At 42.7% G+C, this 12,580-nt stretch overlaps 1 protein-coding gene across 3 annotated transcripts in view; it reads right to left on the reverse strand.

Annotated features, from left to right (window-relative positions):
• LHFPL2 (LHFPL tetraspan subfamily member 2) overlaps positions 1-11,745 on the reverse strand; it is a 116,176-nt gene extending 104,431 nt beyond the window's left edge. For all 3 annotated transcript variants that reach the window (XR_014592452.1, XM_083883293.1, XM_083883294.1), the window contains exon 1: positions 11,664-11,745. The gene's annotated coding sequence lies outside the window, so the exon portion shown is untranslated. The remainder of the gene's footprint in view (positions 1-11,663) is intronic.
• Between the last annotated feature and the right edge of the window lie 835 nt (positions 11,746-12,580).

Below are 12,580 nucleotides of genomic sequence, written 5' to 3' on the forward strand. Positions count from 1 at the left end.
CTGCTTCCTTTTTGAATAAGAAGATACATGGTGATTTCCAAGCTTCTGAGGCCATGCAGGAAACCACAGGATCCAAACTTAAAAAGGAGCTCCTGCTTTCTAAAAAAGAAACTTCGTATTTCTGAGAATTTGACTGAGGAAGGACACAAAATGGTCTAAGTCAGCCCAGAAAAAGTAAGTAGCAGATAATTTTGTTTCCCCCCAGACTGCAAACCACTTCACCATACACTGGGACTGTAAGTGCTCATTCTTCAATTATCAACTTCCTCCTATGAGTTGTCACATCTGAAGACCTTTGGAGAGAACATGGAGTATTTTACACTTTTGCAAAGATGGCTATACATATACTGCTCTTCTCAACTGATAAATGATGCCTCAGGCCAAACAGACACAAGTCTGATGTACCAGATTTTAATTAACCAGTGCTTCTGCTTAGCATTTCACATTATCAGATATAGAAGAACACACCAGAGTAATGATAGCACTGATACTGATCAGTTTTGTTCACTCCTTCCAGAAAAGGAAGGTACATTGGAAAGAGAGATATTTGTTTTCCAAATTATTTGGTTGGTTTGACTCAAATCTGAACTTTTCATCCTGACTGTGTGAGGATTACTCAATTAATATCTGAGGTCAATGAAGCAATTGTGAGAGGTACCTAGACACAATGTCACCTTTTTTTTTTTTTTTTTTTTTTTTTTTTTTTTTTTTTTTTTTTTTTTTTTTTTTTCTCAGCATAGCTCACTAGCAAAAAGGCTAAATGGAGAAAAAACATTATAAAAATTATTTTTTGTTTGCTGTTTTCACAGATCATATTTAAAGTATGAACCTCTCTGATACAATCCCCAAATCTCTGGCAAAGAACCTTGCACTTTTCTTCAGCTCACAGACATTTAGATATCTAAACAGTAGCTTTGTGTTACCTATAAGTGTATATGTTTTTAACTGATTATACTTACAAGTACACACTTGTAAGTATAATCAGTTAAAGACAGCTCAATCTTTCTCTATCCATACAGGAGAAGTGTTTTAGTCCAACAGAAGAGTTGGAAAGTTTTACTGCCTAAACAGAATAGTTTCCTTTATCAATTCCAAAATTCCCAGCTGTGATACTGTTGACTGTGACTAACTGAATTTGGCACAGCTTTAATAATCCTTCAGAGAAGAGAACTGTGTTTGCTATATGCAAATACATCATCAGTTCAAATATTTGCAGGTATCAAATGATGATATTTGAACAAAAGGATCCTTCTAGGGTTTCCTACAGTCTTAAAGTAGTCAGAAAATAATTTTGCTGTACTAACATTAATTAATGTTCACTTGGTGCATAGAGATCAAAGTGGTTACTATATACAAATATCCTAACAATAACAGAACAGCACTCACAGTTATTTACAACAAACTTCAATGGTCTCACCTACACAAACTGAAATGTTGCCTTTCCATCCCCACCTCCAAAGGCACACCATTCAAATAAAGCCCACGCTGGTCTGTGTATAGAGCTGAAGTATGATTAATTTACCCCAACAGCAGGTGTACATACAGACTACAGAGGCTCAGGAAGAAACCTCCTAATACCTGCATGATCCTCACCTCTTCAACCCAGACCCCACTGCAGGAGCACAGGATAAATCTGGGACCTCAACTACCAGTAGCACAGAACAGCCCAATACCTGGTATAAAACACCCTCACTGCCACTGTGATCACTGCACAGACTTTCCACCTCCTGGCAAAATTGCTTTTCCTCATGTCCCAAACCACTGAGAGGAGGAACATAAAATTGTTTATTTGGTATTAAAAGAATAGAGGAAACATTTATGGGGTAAAACATGAAGCAGCCTGCAGAGAGAGTCTGGCGGGAGAACACTGTTAATTTAACCCCCATACTCACTTTGGAAAACCCAGCCAAAACGTGTTAAGCATAGTAATATATGACAGAAGAGTAAAGAAGGCATGTGCAACCCATGGCTGTGTCTTCCTTAATGCCAGATTACCATTTGGTACATTACCATTTTGTGTGATCACTATGCAATACAAATTTATGCCCAAGCAAGTGCAGACATAAGCACATTTCTGTCAAGTTTGCCTGAGTGCAGGATGCTGCATTTAAGACAACTTCACATCAGCTGAGAAAGTACAAACAATATTTGTTTAGGTATTGTCAGAGTCACAGATAGGTGAGCAACACCCCACAGAGCAGAAAACCTACTAATATAAGGTTAACATTAAAACTGGGGATGAAAAGTTATATTTACATGAGACATTTGCATCATGTGGTTATGGGTTTTGATCAGCTCACAAGTGCCCTAAAAATGTACCATTGAACCAACAATCTAAATCAAGCCAATAAATCAGTGTCTGTAGGGTACAGAGTAACACAGCATCCTCCTCCCTCTATATTGTTCTGTCCCCATCAGAGACATAAAGGCTTTCAGTCTTTTCTCCAACTCTGCAGGGAATCTCATGTAGCATGTGTTCGTGTAAGCAGTTAAAATGTGTCTACAGTAGAAGGGAGATGGGCAAAAACCCAAAATCTTTCACATTAAATACAATTTCACACACACGTAGGAGAAAATAAATCAGAAAAGCCAAGTTAGGATTACAGACATAGCTGCTTAGATTGCCTAAATGAGACAATATGTATTATCTCATCTGGCAGTTTAGCATGACTGAAATGAAACATAATTTGCAGTTGACGCCAACTGGCAGGAGACAAATACTCATGGTAATCTTTGTGTTTTATTAAGAAAGTTCTTCTGTCTTAAATTACACGGAAAATGGATTGGAGGCTTTTGGTCTAAAAAGTACAAGGGTTGCAGATGCTACCCTGAGCTGTTAACTCATAGAAAAAACGTGTCTTGAGTTTTTACAATTTAAAAGGACAAATCTAAAATTATGCCAGGTCAAATCTTCTACCCAGTACCTCTGTCTCCAAGAGCAGCCAAAAGCAGATGTCTGGGGAAGAGCATGAGAATAGTGTAATCATTTAGTCATACTTTCCCCAAATACCCTTGTCTCCAATAATTTGCAGCTCAGGGACTTTCAAAGCCAGAGGTCATGCTTATGTATTTAATAATCCTTTGCAGACTCTTTTTTTCATTAATTTTTTGAAATTAATTCAGAAATTTCCAGTTTCACTTCAAATTTGTATAAATTTTCAGTATCCACAACATTCTGTGGGGTTACACAACTTAAAACATGCATGACAAAGTTTCTCTTTTTGGTATTTCAAACCCAACACCTGCTAGTTTCATTTTCATGCTCATTAGTTCTTGTACTGGGAAAGAAAGTGAACAACTTATCCCTAAGCCACTCACCACACACCACTCATGCTTTTATAAAAGTGTCATCACACGCCAGTTGTCTCTTCTCCTCACCAATTTAACCACTGAAGAGAGTCACAATGCTGAAAAGAAGATCCTCATTGTGTCAGTAAGCATGAAGAGGATACCATTCTGTATTATTCTACATCACTGGAGCCTCAAGACAAATATATTTCTAAATGGACAAAGAAAATAGATGTGAAGTAATGAAAGGTAACCCAAAAAAAGGCAACAAAAATAACTGGTGTAAAAACCCCAGCACCTGTGAAGTGAAAAAAAAGTAGGCTATTATGTAACTATTATATTATTGTAACTATTATAGTTTAAAAAGCAACATGTACAAAAAAAATTATTTGTCCTAGATAGATGTGGGACGAGCTAGACAACTGCGGTATTAAGTTACTACAGGAAAGGTATGAATTGGGTAACACAGGAAGAAAATTTTACATCATGGCAACGTAAGGGAGACCACTGAGATCCTTAGAAAAAGTCACAGATGACAGATAGAGATGATCCTAATCTGAGGGAGAAGGATGGGGTAGATGACACCGCAATGGCTCTTCCAGTCCTATGTTTGTATGACCTTCTTGGGATGTCAGGCAGAATCTCTTCCTCTCAATGATTTAACAACAACAAAATAAAAAAGGAGGGGGTTTAAAAGGAGCTACAGGATTGATTGCCCTGGGAAGAAAGAAGTTACAACCTGCTCACAAATAAATTATTTATTGAGACTCTCTCCTTGCCCAACTCCAAGGAGTCTGTGGAAAGAATGAGGGACCACCAGCCAAAATCTGGAGACATTTTGCTGGTGAACTTCTATTGTCTGACCTTGCCTGGACATTGTTTAAATCTGGTTGGGAAACAGAGGCATGCTACATAGAGTACAGTGCACATGAGTATGTGAGACAGTCCTGATGCACTCTTAAGGATTGTTTATCTACTGTGCAATGCATAAAATGAACAACAGGAAAAAAAAGGCAAACCTGATACAGGCTGGTCAAGCACCAAAAAATTAGAATATTCCTAAAGCTCTGTTTTAGACAGGACTTCCACTCTTCCACATTAACATGTACCATTCTTTCAGTGACCAAGCTCAAGAAAGGCTGTATATTTCTGCACTCCAAATTCAGCTGCCATAAAAGGCAAGCTTTAATTCAAGCTGTCAGGGCTGCCATGGAATGTGGTCTGGGCCACTTAGATGTAAAGATTGGTTGAAAGTAACTGCACTGATTTTATGCAGTCATGATCATGACTAATGATTGAATAAACATGTATACACAACACAAACCTCATCCACATTTCTGCAAACTGGATACCTCTAAATGATCTACCATCCCAGCAGCACAATCAGCTGGGCAGTCCATGGAATATCTTACATGCCAGCTGTCATGTACTATGTCTATCAGTAACTTTAAAAGCCCTAAAACAGAGGAAAATTAGACCTTTGTTAACTCCTTAGAGGTAAACCATATCAGAGAAAAACTATCTGGAAAAAAATCAGTAGACAGAGAGAGACAGAAGAGGTGTAAGAATGCATGAAACTTTTACTACTGTGCTGAATTTGTCCTAACACTTATGTTGAACTTAAAACAATTTTCTAAGAGCACAGAAACATATCCACAAATATGACCCAACATAAAATTAAAATATATGCTACTATTTCCAACATGCAAAATAAAATAATACATTGCCATATTTAAACTAGAATGTACCTTTAGAATTTTCTTGAAAACTTTGAATTACTTTGAAATTGCCTGTGCAAAATGAAATTCAGGTTTTATCAACTGGCTATTCTGAAATAGAGTTACAATTGCCAAAATTGTCATGATGACCATGTATACCTACTGCCTTATTTTCTGGAAAAAGTTTCATAGAAGGCTGCAAGAACTAGAGTATTTGCACAAGATATTCTCCAATGTTTATATTTCAAGTATAATCAGAATGTATTACTCATCAATAGTAAACAGTTGTGCAGAAAGATGCTGCCATTCTTTGCACACAAAGAACTCTGTCAAGATATTCCATACAAATATTGCTTGAGTTGTCATGACTGTGACTCACCCTCCCTCATGGGGGCAGGGAAAAGAATCAGAAGAGGAAAAATGATAAAACTCATGACACTTGATTAGGTAAAGCAAATGCTATGCATATGAGCAAAGCAAAGCAGGGAATTTGACCAACGCTTCACATGGGCAGGACATTGTTCATCCATCACCAGGAGAGCAGGGCTCTATCACAGGTAACAGTGATTTAAGAAGGCAAATGACATCACTGCAATCCCCTTCATCTTCTTCTTCTCCTAGCTTTATTGCTGAGCACAATGCTACTTGGTGTGAAACATCCCTGGGGTCAGTTGTGGTCAGCTGTCCTGGCTGTGTCTCCTTCCAACTTCTTGTTTCACCCCAGCCTACTTGCCATCAGAGCATGAGCAGCTGAAAAGTCCTTGACTTGGTGTGACTACAAGGTCAGCAACAACAAAAACATCACTGTGGTATCAACATTGGTCTCACACTAAACCCAAAACATAGGACTGTATCAGCTATTATGAAGGAAAGTAACTCTAACTAAGCCAAAACCAGAACATCAGTGAACTCCTAATATCTGACAGAACATGTACTCTTATCTGCAGCACCTCTCTCTTCTACAGGTATTTTAGCAGGGAATAGTGGCTACATTTACAACACTGTGTAAAAAAAATATATATGAGACTTAATAAAATTAAATAAAAAAACTCCACCCTTTATATGAAAGTATTCTTGGCACAGCCTTCCCTCTCCACACATATTTGCAGACGATGTATTGAAGTAATATGCACATGCTAAGAGACAAAACAAGAGTACATAACCATTGAAGACAAATGTATCTACCAACATATAATACTGGTGTATTATCACCATCACACACTTTAGTGATGAGGTCAGGTTTAGACAAATGAAAGTTCAATGAAAAGTCTGAAAAACCTGTTTACAATGATCCCAGACACAAGCCTTGCAAGCTGCAATTCACTGACCTATGTAAACTGATTTGGCTTTCAGATAATCTCTCAGTGAATACTATTGCAAAATCTATAAACACAGATGGCACCAACTGGCACCCTATCTGCAATCTCAGCAGAAGATCAAATAAATACAGAGACTGAATTTATCTTCCCACATCACAGGTGATTCTTTCCAAACAGGTTTAAGGGATTATCATTGAAAACTGAACCAAGAAAGTTTTGTCACAGCCAGCCAAAGTCTCAACCACCCTGAGAAGTCACATTGCTCAAAGGAAGCAGATTTAAAAACTATGGGTTTTAATAAAGTAATGCAACATTCAGTTCAGACCAGGCTCTGGTTGTAATTGCTACAAATTACCATATTGACCATTTCTATGCAGTAAACTCACAGGATTTTCTCCTAAAGCATCCTTACAGAAAACCTACTTGGGATCAAAAGGAATGAAAAAGCTGATGAGCTACAGTCAAACTTCACGGTAAGTACCAATTGTACTATTAAAGGGTAGTATATTATTTTATCTACAAAACTTACTGCTATTAATTTGGAATGGAATAACAGCCTTAACACTTATTGCTGAATTTCAGAAATTATGAGCAAGAAGGTATACAACGTATGCAATGTCAGGTGTCAGATCAACTTAGTCAACTCTAAAGCTACTACTGTGTGTGTAATCAAAATCTAAGACATACTCATCAGTAAGAGGTATGATACCACACAGAACACATCAGTTCAAAAATACCTTCACCATCTTAAGGATGACAGTATTAAGAAAAAGAAACCTGAAATAGAGCAGTAACACTAACGACAAAAGAGATTGTACAGCTGCTTCAGCAGTATTGCTTCATTTATTGTTTATCAGCACTAGAAGCTGTTAAAGGTGAAAAAAAACCAGCTAAAATAAGCTTCCTTGTGTGTCTACATTCATTTATTATAGTACTCTCACTGGCTGCAACACAAAACTATGCTTTCTCCAAGACATTTTTTGTTCTTTTCCTGGAATGAATTTTCTTTCATTCTCATGGTTTATCATTTAGTTCCTGTGTTTTCACCATGGGCTTCAGAGAAACCCCTTAAAGTAACCCCAACCAACAACATCTAAACCAAAATACATAAGAAATATTTTAGGGAACAAATTGCTGCAGCATTCCTCCCATGCATCAATGTCTTAAATATTCTGGATTCTCCTTTGAAGAGCCCACATCTAACTTAACTATAGAGCTCCAAGCTGAAAAAGACAGTATGATTATGCAAACCAGAAGGCAATGAGAGCAGGAGAAATTGATCTTTAGCAAAAGACCATGCTTTTTTGGGGTTTTTTTGTTTGAATTTTTTCAATTACATTAGTGAATCAGAAACTGAAACCTATTGATTATGTGAACAGCACAAGGGTCTCTAAATATTTTTGCTGTGATTTATTTATACTCAGTCATGGATACTGTAACTGTCCAACTGCTATATATATTGCCACAATTCAGAATTTCAGATACACTCCTGATCCACTCACACAGATCAGGTACACTTGCAGTCAGATGTTTGCCATTGCAGAGTATTTATAATTTAATTACTTTTCCACTGTGCGTTCAGTTTTCTTTGGAATTACCTTCCACAAAAAAATGTTTTTTAGGAAAATGCTTCTAGGAAAATTGATTACTCTCTGATTAACTGATGTTGAAATACTTAACTCTCAATTGCTAGAGTTGTAAGGAGAAACAAAGGCAAATTAAAAAGTAATTAGGTCCTCAGATCTGCATTTTTTTTCCAAAATGCATCACCTCCTGTCAGCAGTATAACATTAAAATATTACTTTACTTTTAAGATAGTAAAATAGTACTTGTTTAGACAGCTTTCACAGTATCTGGCCACATCTTCTGAACAATTTTAAAAGGCAAGGCATAACAATACTGTTTTTTTAATCCAGGCTTTACAAATGCCCTACATTCAGCTTTACTCCAATTCATCTGTATGTAGGACAGTGATTTTGGAAGGCTACATCCTGTTAGTTCCGCTTTCCCAGGACAGATTTTAGGCACTACAGCTCAGGAGAATCCTGTCAATTTTCAAGAAAGCTGGAAAGCCAAAAGGGAGAAATAATCTAAGCAAAAGTCTTAGGTATTATTTTAACAGACTTGTCAACCACAATCTCATCAGCAACTGTCTTTAAAAAAAGGGCTCTGAGAATCAGTAACACCTTCCAGTTGCTTGCCACCTCTACCCTTGTTCCCAAACGAGTCCAAAATGCTGACACTCCAAAATGATTCATCCTGCAGGCAGAGAGCAGAGAAATGGGAACTTTTGAGAGGGAACAGAGGCACTGAAAACACAGAGAAAAGGAGGACAAAGGAAGATACAGAAAGCCCTTGTTCACAGGGAAGGAATAGGGGACATAAACCAGTTTCTCTTATTGCCACCAGCAGTCAGAAGCTGAGCACTGCTCTCCTCCCCACAGGCTGGATGGTGTGAAGGGTCAGCCAGCAAGAGGAGCTGTGTGTGCTTGTGCCTGGGCATGAACATGCGTGTGTGTAGGAGGTGAGGACAGCGAGGGACAGCGGAGCAAACATCCTCACCCTCTCACTTCAAGCTTTAACAAACAGCTCTGAGCCAAACAGCAGCTTCACCAGTGGCTATTCCTACATGGAGAGATTCTTTTTGTCTTGAAACTAGTTAAGTTTAAGATGCTGAGGGTAAAATTCCTAGAAACTGTTTTTCTTGCCTGTAGTGGATAACCAGAAATCTTACATCAGCTAGGAGCTGCCATCCTGTGTTCAACACATCCCCTTGTTGCAACCACCACTTCTCTTTTCCTGGGGAGCCCTCCAATGGGTACTCAATGTCTAACAGAGTAGAATCTTCTGGAAACACAAATTTTGATGAATAATAATTCTGTTCTCCGAAATACTCAGGAAAATAATGAATCCTCCTTTTCATGTAATTATTGAAACAGCAATGTCTACACCATATGCAAAGTAAAACACCAGGTTTCTTGTCTGGTTGCCAGCTATACAGTCACCTGCAGCTAACTCAGGTTCTGCTGATGCAATAACATGTAGCAGTTAATAAGTCATTGTCCTACTGTATTACAGAACACCACAAGCAATCTTCACAGCTACAAGTTGGAACATGAAAAAGGATCATGGCAATTATTGGCTTCCTTTCAGTCTTTGCCAGCAGTACTTCTGATCCTAACTTACCAGCCCAGCACAATCAGGAGTGTCTTAGAAGATGTAGAGGAACTATGCTTTGAATAAGTAACAAAAGTAACTGTTACAATCTTACACAGCAATGCTGCATCCATTCCCAGAGATTTACAGTCCTAAAGGAAAATGACACACTACTACTACTCGCCTGATGTGTGGGTACATCATCATACAAACATTTCCCAGAATGCTTAATAAAAACAGATGATTAACTAAAAAAAAAGATAAAGTGGGCAATTTCCTAGATACTGATTAAACCCATAAATCCATGACTCAGAGGGAGAAATCCTGTGAAGAAAGCAACGATGTGATTAAAGCTGGAGTGGCTGCAACCAGCATACAGAATGAAAAACTGTGCAATAGTCCCATGAAACTGTGTCTGAGATAAAACCCTGTAATTAACAACTGCCTTAACAGTCTGCCTACACCCTGACCAGTGCATGAACATGGATAAAATACTCAAGAAGGTCGCAGAGATTAATTTGTGTTATATTTTTGCAGTATGTTTTATTCAGAAAAATAAAATGGAACGTCACTGACATTTCCCACTGTGCACAGCACAAATCTAGGTCTCTATGAATTACTATAAGGACCATAAGGTTTCTGTGACCAAAGCAAACCCATGAAAACAGCAGGGCCTCATGCAGGTATGAGCTTGAGCAGTCAGAACACACTGCAGGACTAGAACCAAGCAGACATCTTCAGTAAGGGATCTGTAATGATGCCTAAAAATGTTTCCCTAGGAAAGCCAAACCTTGTAATTAACATATATAATATTTTCTTCTGGAAGAGGTCAGCTGGAGCTTTGTAATTGTTCTCTTTTACTCCTACTCCTCATTTACTCCTCTACATCTCTCATGAGGATGCACACACTCTCCGCATGTCTGTTTGCTTAGTTCTGCCTTGGTGTAAATTTACTAGGATGGTGCAACGCTGCTGCTCTGCCACCAGGTACTGGCTGGCAGCGTGGGCACTTGTCCGGACATGGCACAGCCAGCGGATGCTGTTCTACTGGATGTTGCTCCAGAGCACCCACAACTTCTGAATTATAGGATCCAGCCTCACCGGTGTGTTACTGAGCGCCTTTGGAGTGACACCTTAACCAGCAGAAAAAGGTGCACCGGTGACCTGTGTCACCTGTTTCCTTGCCCTTCCCCGAAGGGCCCTGAAAACTAAAATACACACACACGCACACATCCCTCCCTCTAAAGCTGGTCCCAGAAACACGACGGGTATTGAGAACCCGGCAGCAATGCGAAGGCACACAGGTGAGCTGAGAGAACGCTCGCTCCCCCCCAGGCACCTCGGGGAGAGTCGAGAAGCTCCAGCGCCCCCGGGGGGAGGCTGCAGGTGCCCCGGGCCGGGGGCAGCCCCACTCCTGCAGCCCGACCCGCTCGGAGCCGACCGGGGCCCCCCGACGGGCGGTGCCCGCCGTCCCCGCCCCGCTCCGCTCCTTGGGGCGCGCAGGGAGCGCGGAGAGAGCGCGGCCGCCCCGCGGTGCCGGAGAAAGAGCCGGGAGCGCCCGCTCGGCTGGACCCCGTGCGGGAGGGAGGAGAGCGGGGAACGAGGGAGAGAGGGAAAGAGGGAGAGAGGGAAGGAGGCAGCCAAGGAAGGAGGGAGCGAGGGAAGGAAGAAGCGAAGGAAAGAGGCAGACAGGGAAGGAGGGAGCGAGGGAAAGAGGAAGGGAGAGAAGGAGGGAGCGAGGGAAGGAGGGAGCGAGGGAAGGAGGGAGCCGGGGAAGGAGGCACCCAGGGAAGGAGGGAGCCGGGCAAAGAGGCAGCCGGGGAAGGAGGCAGCCAGGCGGCCGCGGGCGCCCCACCGGGTCGCGCCCTGTGTCCCCGCCGGGCTCCCCGCGGGGAAGGGGCCCGGGTCCCCTCCCGCTCCGCCGCTGCCCCGCCGGTGGCCGGGCGGTTCTCGCCGGCGCCACAGCCCCGTCCCCTGGCCACAGCCCCGTCCCCGCGGCCACCCCCGCGCCCTGCCCCGTCCCCCCGCGGCTGCTCCCGGCCTGTCCCTACGGCTGCAGCCCTCAGCCCTGCCCCGGGAGGAGCAGCGCAGCCCGGCCGCCGCTCGGGCAATGAATGGAAGCGCAGCCAGCGCTCCCCGTCCTCCCAAACCCGCCACAACTTCGGCGGAGCCTCTCCCTCACCTCTGCCGGGCAGAGGCGGCTCCTCCGCGCTGGGGCTCCGCTCTCTCTCCGCCGCCTCCGGCCCGCGCCCCGCCGGGCTCAGCCGCCTCCGCTGCCGCCGCCACCATGCACCGGGGGAGGAGGAATGGGAGCCCGGCGAGGGCCGCCCCGGCCGCCCCCAGCCGGAGGGAGGGAGGGAGAGGGGCGGGGAGGGACGGGAGCGGGCGCCCTGCCCTGCCCAGGACCGGCCCCCTCGCACTGACGTGCCCGTTCCTGGAGCCTCCACGGCCATGGACGGGCCCCGGGGCTGCCACAGCCGGGAGAGAGGCTCGGGAAATAGCCCCAATATCCCCTGCCCCGCCATCCTGGAGTTTGGATAACCGAGGGTTCCCCCGTCCGACTGAGCAGCACGAGTGGCCCGGCACTGCCTCTTGCACTGGGCATCCCAGCCTGCCCCAGGTACCGCACCTGGCCATGGGGGGTGCACTGAATGAATGAAGGAATGAATGGTAAACAGCAAGTCCTCCTGTCTCTGAAAATTCCTCTTGGTGTAGACCTTCGGAAATACAATTTACGTTGCAGGGGAATGTCTAAAAGGTCTACAATGCTTCTGCTTTCAAACTTATCCCCCTTAGAACAAATAATTTCCCACCGATATCCCTTTAAAAACCACATTTAACACTCTTCCAGTTTCAGAGCAACACTCTGTTGACCCAGGCTTGTTACTCCTGCCCTTAGAGGGGTAACAAGTTGTGACGTGTGTGTGGACCCTCACAGAGGACAGCAGGCAGCAGCAGGGTCAAACATGGAAGGCTCTTTATTATCTGACTCCAATAACTTATATACATTTTGTACAGAGGGCCAAGATTGGCCCAATGAGGTTACAACCTCCTGACTCCATTGGTCACTATGTCCATCAGTCAAATTCAGAGAACAAC

Source organism: Zosterops lateralis, assembly GCF_965231275.1.
Source record: "Zosterops lateralis genome assembly, chromosome: Z".
In the NCBI taxonomy this organism is placed as follows: Eukaryota; Metazoa; Chordata; class Aves; order Passeriformes; family Zosteropidae; genus Zosterops; species Zosterops lateralis.